This window comes from Mya arenaria, chromosome 8 (genome assembly GCF_026914265.1).
Source record: "Mya arenaria isolate MELC-2E11 chromosome 8, ASM2691426v1".
NCBI lineage: Eukaryota > Metazoa > Mollusca > Bivalvia > Myida > Myidae > Mya > Mya arenaria.
In genome coordinates this window covers 58,214,462-58,222,946 of record NC_069129.1, presented here as the reverse complement: position 1 = coordinate 58,222,946, position 8,485 = coordinate 58,214,462, and the positions used below count along the sequence as shown (strand labels likewise).

Sequence of the window (8,485 nt, the reverse complement as noted above, 5' to 3'; positions counted from 1 at the left end):
TTCTTTAATGAATTATATAAAAACATTGTGCAAAGATATCATAACACTTTTAAACAATAAGTATGGTTGTCAATTAAACAGTATGCTAGCTTTAAAGACTTAGGCAAACCATTGGAATTTTACAGCGGTCTTAAAAGGTGTATTTAAAGCTGCAATCTCACCGATTGATCGTTTTGACTACCGGTACTCTTTTATTGTTTGTCAATAAATGGAGTATTTTTTGCAGAAATGTCTAGACCCAAGTGATATAAGACTGCTGAAAAAAGATCAGATTGCAGTTCATCATATTCATGTTAAAAAAATGATGTTTTATGACAAAAAGCATTACGAACAATGACTAAAAGCATTACAAACAATTTAATGTAAATTAACTTTTCGGCAGTTTTACCAAACATTTTTGATTGGTTCTATTGTAAATTATCTAATATGACTGAATTAAAGGAATGATAACCAAATCAGCCGATTTTGAGACAATTTTGTGTCTAAACTGACAATCTGTAAGAGTGCAGCTTTAAGTGTTGATCTAAAGCTTCATATACACATTGTTATATTGTCAATAACTCTTTAAAAGGTCTCATGTACTAAATAAGATAATAATTTTCATAATATCTAAAATTGATTAAAATAAATAAAGTACCATTATACCTATTTCTTAATAGTGCCGTTTCTCATCTGACAATACCATTCAAAGCCATCATTTCAACTATGAATTTATTTTTAACTTTCAACTTTTCTATAGCATATGCAACAAAATATACCAAAAATACAAGCCATGAACAATATGATTGTTCAACTTGCATTATCTTTGACCTTTTGATATGACCATTTTCCAGTTTTGTTTATTTGTAAGTTGTGCCCTGAAGAATAAAGTATGACTGTATGAATCAAAAACAAGCAATAAAAACACTAAAAATATGCCCCAACCCCTGTAATTTAAGCAATTAAACATTTAGAGCTGCACTCTCACAGATATACCGTTTCCACAACTTTTTTTGTCTTCGAATGAGCAAGTTTTTGCGTAATTATCTGCAAACCAATGATAAAAGATTGCTGACAAAAGATCAGATCACAGATTTCATATTTCCGTTCGAAAATTAATGTTACTAACGGTTTAAGAAAAGTGCATAAAAAACATCAATGTTTTAACTTAAATAGAAAAATCTGGGATTTAATTTTTCGCAAAAATTGGATGGTTCCAATCCAAGACATAAAATGAAAAAGGTTGTCAAAACATCCAAAGTGTGAGAGTGCAGCTTTAACGTTTGAAAGTAACTCTGTTTGCCTCGTGCCCCTAAACAGGGTTTAATTATATTATATGCCCAGTGGGCTTGTCCCTGTATATTTGATTGTATGATTGCAGTAATGGATACTGGTCTAATTATCTTCTGACAATTTTTCACCAATTTTAAAGAATGAGAAAACACATATTAAGCTCATATAACGCTGTACAATTTAATCTCATTCATTAGGTTGAGAAAAATTCCCTAAAAATATTAATTGTGGAGACATATCTTATTTAAATACATACAGGAAATGGCGACATCATTTACCCTTTAGTATGAAAAAGGCAGTTTCCTGATATTTGAATAGCGTTTTTTTATTTAAGCATCTCAATTCATAGTATGTATCAAGTTTCAAAGGAAACCAAATCATTGTAACGATTGTTTTCAAAATAGATTCACTCTTGATAAACTTCTTTTCCTAGTTTCAACTTTTGAGACTTTTTGATGAGCCTGCACCTTCCCCCTCTTATGCAGTGGCTTCAAGCAATAAAGCTACCAGCTCAAGTTGCACAGCTGGTGAACAAGACTGCTGATAGTCGACAGACTGCACACTTGATGCCATGATAAATCATGTCCATCGACTTCCAGAATGAAGAAATGACAGCAGCACAGAATTGATTTCAATTGGACCTTTCTGTACTTTCATCACCTTGTTGTAGTCAAAGACTATGTCTTAGTGTGCAGTGCGGGATCTTGAGAAGCTTTCTGCTCGTCTGATGAAGTAAGTTTGGCAGAGTGTGACACTCCTATCTACTCATATGGCTAGACGCCTGTGATATATGTCTTCTTGTGTGTGCCCAACCATCACCTGAAGAGAATTTAGAGGAAGTTAGTGCTTGATTACAAGTCAATGTGACAAAACAAGGTCTTTCATTTATGCCACCAAGAACTAGTATTCCAAGTTTCATAACTCGTATGTTAACTCAAAGCAATTGAGCAGAAACTGTTTGGTAATTAATTTTAAGTCACTGCTTCCACTTATACTGCAAGTAATATTGAACGTGAACCGACTGACCCAAATACAATTCTAAATTAGTTTTATGTGCAGAAACCTTAATCCTATTGACACAAAAGTAATCCAATTGTATGTCTTCACAAAACATTCTACAACAATATTTGTCAATTTAACTCAAAGATTGATTATTGTTTTTTAGTCAGACAAACAAAGAGATGGCCCTATATCGCTCACTTGATTTGAGAAAGGATTCTAACTTAGTTATTGTTTGGACACTTACTGAACACTTTTGGTCTGACTTTATAATGCAGCTGGTGAAAATATTAAAAGTCCCTTAATAATGGGCTTACAAAAACATGAAAAAATGTATTTGTTTAAAAATTACAAAGGGCCATAACTCTTACAATATTTAAGTTTGTATTGAGCAGAATAAAAGGCTTTGCCTAAAATACAACCTTAAAACTATATTTACAAGTAAAACAAAAAATCTACAAATATGTTTTTAGTATCTGGTTTTTGAGAGTGAATGATCAGAAAAAAACATCACACATTCACAATCATATTAAATAATAATTTAGTTTTTTTTAAATTATATTATATTTCAAAAACACTGCAAAAGACAAGACACTTACGTTTCAATTTCTTGATTTAATACAGTGATGATTATCAATTCTTTTGAAGGGAGATGGGTCTTACACTCTAACCAGTGCAACTTGCATGTTCTTAGTCGCTCAGTTATTACCTTTCTTAAAATTCTCCTCTTGATCTGAGCCACGCCAAAATGATGGGAGATGCTTTTGTTTTTCCATCAGAATGTATAGCACCTGTGTTTCTGTTTGTCTCCTGAAATAGTAAAAGTTTATTAATAATAATAATAACAATAATAATAATCAGTGACTTTTATTGAAATTATTTTCACCGATTGTGCCTTGCACATTGGGGAACAAAGTTAGCTTCTGAGGAGAAGATTTTTCCATATAGACATATAGCAAAATATAGCTCCGCACCCTGAAGCAATGTTTTTTATGAATCAATATCCAGTGAAGAAAATTCATACAGGGTATTGAAACATATTTTGCTTCAAATGAAGACTTTTAACAAAGATAACTTAACTAGCTCTTCATCATATTAAATAAAAATTAACACAGTCTATGCCGCACACGGAGCCCCGCATTTGATCTTTTACCAAAGTTTGATTGAGAGTTTAGTTTCACATCGATAAGTCTTTACAGGTCTATTAAAGCTGCACTCTCACAGATTGAACATTTTGAAAAAGGTTATATTTTTTATCTTAGAATGAACCAATGTATGCGAAAATGATGACAAAAAAATGTCTTTGAATTCCCGTCAAACATGTCCGAACCAAATTCAAACTATGGATAATCACTGTCATTCACGATGAAATTCAGCACTTCTTGCCCAGTATATATACCCTTACTTTAAGCAGAAGGCAAATTAAAACAAACACATTTGTCCGAAATTTAATCAAACTTTAAATGGTAGTAGGATTGTCATTTGTTCACGTAATTTTCAAGAATCAGGAAGTGGGGAACATTATAAAGCCATTTAACGATACAAACAAGACGATTTTCTATTGAATGTACAATAGTAGTACCGGGGTAATATGCAAATAGTTATTATCTCAAGAAAAGGACATCAAGACCAGTTCATTTACCAGTAGCATCTGACAGTCAATAATGGTTCTGAGTTTAAAGAGCATAATTTCCATTTTATTGTTAGTTTAATCATTATATATTTAACACCAGTTGTGAAGAAGGAGTTATCATTATATAAGATTATATTATCTGGCAGTGGTTGAAAATGTAAAGTGAGACCAGTTTTTTACCTGTTATTGAACAAACTGTTATGTTGGCAGGACTGTCCTCCTCAGCAATGCAAGAACAGCAATGACTGGCTGGCACTCTGTAAAATGGCGATTAAAACATTTTGTCCAATTAAAACTGTCCCTTTCTAAACAATCCATCAGCAATATATATAAATGAGCTGTGCCATGTGGAAATGTATCTTGGGAAGTTTCCATTCCATGTAATGATGTCATAAAGATGAGCAGAAGACATTACTTACTATGCAGTAAAAGTTCTTACTTTAACAGTAAAGATATCTTGTTTTGAGAAAATTTATCAAAGTGAGCTCCTTTATGTCATGTTTCTAAGTCTTGTACACATCTATGTTACATATATAAATAATAAACAGGAATAAAATGAGGAGTTGTGTACACACTTATTCCTCCTTATGTACTGTGTAACTCAAGAAAAATAATCCATAATTCTAGAAAATCTCTAGAATTCCCTTACTTTTCTCGCTGTACAAAAATGAATGAGAAGTTGCAAACAAGCAGGGCCATAAAACTTTTGCTATTTAAACTGTACCGCAACAGCAATTTAAAGACAGTGATACTCATTGATGGAATAGGCACTTAGACAGCTACATTTTCTGAGAAATGGAGATCAGATTAAATTCTCCAGAAATAATTTATAGATTTATTTGAAATAAAGAACATGTTACAGTGTTTGTGTTAAACTTGTTACTTAACCCTGATTTAACAAAATCATTACCTTCAAAATGGTGATAAAATAAAAACAAATATACCTTATTAAACACTGTTTACTATCACATCTGTACCCCCCCTTCTTACATACTTAAGCGGCTGTTACCAAAGTAAAGAATGAAAGGTCCACAAGGCCAATTATAAACCATGAACCATGAGAATCCTGTTGACTAATTTGATTTTAAATCACCCAAAAGGCTTTCTACACATAATGGTTCCTTAATTTAAATCTAGTCTCCAAAGGTGTCACAGTTGTGATTTCATTGAAAGACTTGAGATACGTCATTTAAAAAAATGACGACAGGAAAGCTTAAATGCAGAAGTCTGGCCGGGTATATGAGCCTGGAAATAAATAAGCAAAAGCTCACCATGCTGCTAAGGAGTCTTATATAATTCCCGGCCCCAGTTCAGCTGGAGATGTTGATTCCACACGGCTGGAAAACCGGCCCGGTGCACCCAAGCTTCACCATCGGCAGTATCTGCAAGAGGGTGTAAATCTGGGAAAACGCATTTATAATCAATTTGCGAAAGTTCTTATCCGTCATAAGTAGTGAACATGTATGTGGCTTATAAAACATCTGAAATTAAGTTTAATGAAGGAGACAAAGTTCGGTCTGGGATCTAAACCTGGATTTTGATGCTTAAATTGTAAGGGCCGAATTCAGAACATCCACTCTCACTCACACTCCAACCACATTCCCGTAAGGGACACTCAAATGATCACTTGAGTGGAATATGGGGAGTGACACTCAAGTGATCTGTTCGTATTCACACGCCTCGCTAACACTCCACTTCATCAAGTGAGCAATACAGTATATAATTATACACGTATGTTTACATGATCATATCGGATTATCTGTTTGACTATGGTGATGTTTACATTATACATTGTAAACATAATTATGTTTATTTGAGATTTGAGTACCTTATTGTTAGTTATGGCAACAAACAAATGATAATAAGTGTTATTCTGAAACTGAAATTTACATTTTAAAACAATTGGTTAATAAAAATAAACGTTTTAGGTTGTAAATAACTGTTGCAAAATACGTTTAAATGCATGTTTTTTGTTGTCGTTGTTGTTGCTGTTTTAAATATATAGCCGTTTTCCATTGTATCACGTAATTTAAATATGTATTCATATATAATCTTGCTTTTGTATTCTACATAAACCGGTCTTGGGCGTTTGAAAATAATATATGGAAGTTGAAAAAATGGAAGTTGAAAAAATAGCAGATGGACAGAATTAGCGAATGAATCTACTTCTTATGGGGAAATAACACCTCGGAGTGAAAAACAACTCAAGAAATGTAGGGGAAAATGGATGAAGATGACGATAATAATAATAATAATAATAATAATGATGATGTTGAAGATGATATGGTGGTGTTGGTATTGGTGGTGCTGCTGCTGGTGGTGGTGCTGCTGCTGATGATAATGATGATGAAAATGATAATAATAATAATAATAATAATAATAATAATAATAATAATAATATAGTAATAATAGTAATAATAATCCAGCTGAATGTAGGCTGGAAAATACATATCAATTCCCTTACCACGCTATGAAAGTTAGCGGCCTGGCGGTCTAGCCGCCTCATGTGACTAGCGGCCTAAAATTGTTTCCTATTCCAAAGCATTTTATATGCGTTCTTTTCTAAAACAATGATAAATTAAATGTCCTTTTCATAAATCAACATCCTTTAGCGAATATCAGCATTTCCCCCTTTTCATGGGCTGCTGGATTGAGTTTTGGGGATTTTTAGGCCGCTAGGCCACCAGGCCGCCAAGTTCACGCCGCAAGACCGCTCAAGCGTGATGTATTTTGCATAGGAAAACAATTATTTTAGCATTGTTTTAGAAGAAAACTCATATAAAAATGCTCTGAAGTAGAAAACAATTTAAGGCCGCTAATGTACGACTAAAAACATCGATTTATCTTATTTTCCATTAAACCTTGAAATAGATAACAAATTTAGGCCGCTAGTCCGTCAACCTCACGCCGCTAGGCCGTTAACTTCATGCCGCTAGGATGCTAACTTCATGTACCTTTAGCTGCCTGTCTATGCAGCCATTTGTGAATTGCAAACATCAACATTGCTGGGGGTTCAAGATCATTGCGAAACAAAACAAATATATGATAGGCGCATCCTTTTGAATTTGTTTTGTTTATAGATGGCCACGTTATTGAATGAACATGTACTTCAATGGATTATCCCGGTCTCTTAAATAATGTCTGGGAACGAGCATGTCCTTATTTGTTCCAAATATTTGATATATTTCATCTTTTCTACTTGCCATGTACTTTTTTCACATACACTCATTCAATTCCTATTCACAACCAATCCTCGAGGGCTGTTCAAGTGGCCTAGCGGAGCACTCACAAATGTCCCACTCATGCAAAACACTTGAGTCTCACTCACACCTGTGAATACAGATATACCTTTCACTCGAAAATATCTCGACCGTTATGTGATTACAGAGGATTAACTCATTGAGTGTGAGTGAGAGTGATTGTTCTGAATTTGGCCCTATGTTTTGTTCAAATGAAGTATAAACTTACAGTGAGTATCTTGAAGTCCAGATTTATCGCTTACCTGAAGTTCGTAGGGCTACAATTGAGAGCTTTTCTGTAAATTGCAGGAACTGTCCCCATGAGCCTATTGTCTGTTAGGGGAATGGTGGCTTAGGTGATTGGTGGTACCACTCTGCATTTCTTATCCACACAAAACACAGTGTATCTGAAAATGACAGAGAATGGCCATGCACTTATGAAAGCTATGCTAGAAATACGCCGTTATGAGTGTATCAGATGACATTTCCACACAGAAATTGTGAGGCCTCCAATACAGCAGTACTGACATCAATGACGAAAACATATATATCTGTCATGGAGCTATGCTGGTTCTGTGGCGTCAAAACCACTGCAACTGGGCAATTCACTAGAAACATCTTTTCAGAAAAAAGAAACAACCAATACTGGGTAGCCTTTGTCACCCAGTGAACACCCAGAGCGTCTAGTTACTTTGAGCATCTATTTACTTAGAAGTAGCCACATTAAGATCTCAAATTAACAAAAAAGTGTATCCGTAAGCTTTCAAATACTGAACGAAGTGCAACTTTAAGGGGGGCTGCGAGCAAATATCGTCAAGGGCAGAAATCTTGCAGAAGTTTGAAAAAGATTATGCAAAGCTCTAGCTTGATGATTTTGGCCCAATTTCAAATTGTTACTCAGTAACACGGCAGCGTAAATTTAATCTAACATCAATATAGTTACACAGGAAAATAAGAAATAGCTTTAAACTCTCTAACATTCATGGCAGAGTGTCTGATGACGGTCCAGTATGCCAAAAGGACGGAGAATATGTGAAGCATGCACATACACACCTTTACAGCCCAACATTTGGTTATGGTTTCACAGTTATTCATTTACACAAACTCACAATCAATAAATCAATCAATCAATGCACACCCACCTGGAAAGGTACGACATCCTTTGGAAGAGATGAATCTTGCAGTCTGGTAGACGGTTGCTGACTTAACTTTATTGTCCCAAGCAGCAACTGCAATTAGATAAACATGTTGATGTTCGCACTAAAACAAAGCTTAGTATTGAGTAAAATTAAACATGCAGCCTGTTGGCTGGGGTAACATATCTAAATCCCCAAATGGATGA

The 8,485-nt window shown here is 34.3% G+C and overlaps 1 long non-coding RNA gene across 1 annotated transcript; it reads right to left on the bottom strand.

Annotated features, from left to right (window-relative positions):
* LOC128243668 (uncharacterized) lies at positions 1–8,485 on the bottom strand. Its single transcript, XR_008262876.1, has 6 exons — positions 8,286–8,485; positions 7,407–7,550; positions 5,176–5,286; positions 4,085–4,161; positions 2,981–3,081; positions 1–2,091 (listed from the first exon to the last, which is right to left on the bottom strand). It is a non-coding gene; the product is annotated as an uncharacterized LOC128243668 (long non-coding RNA).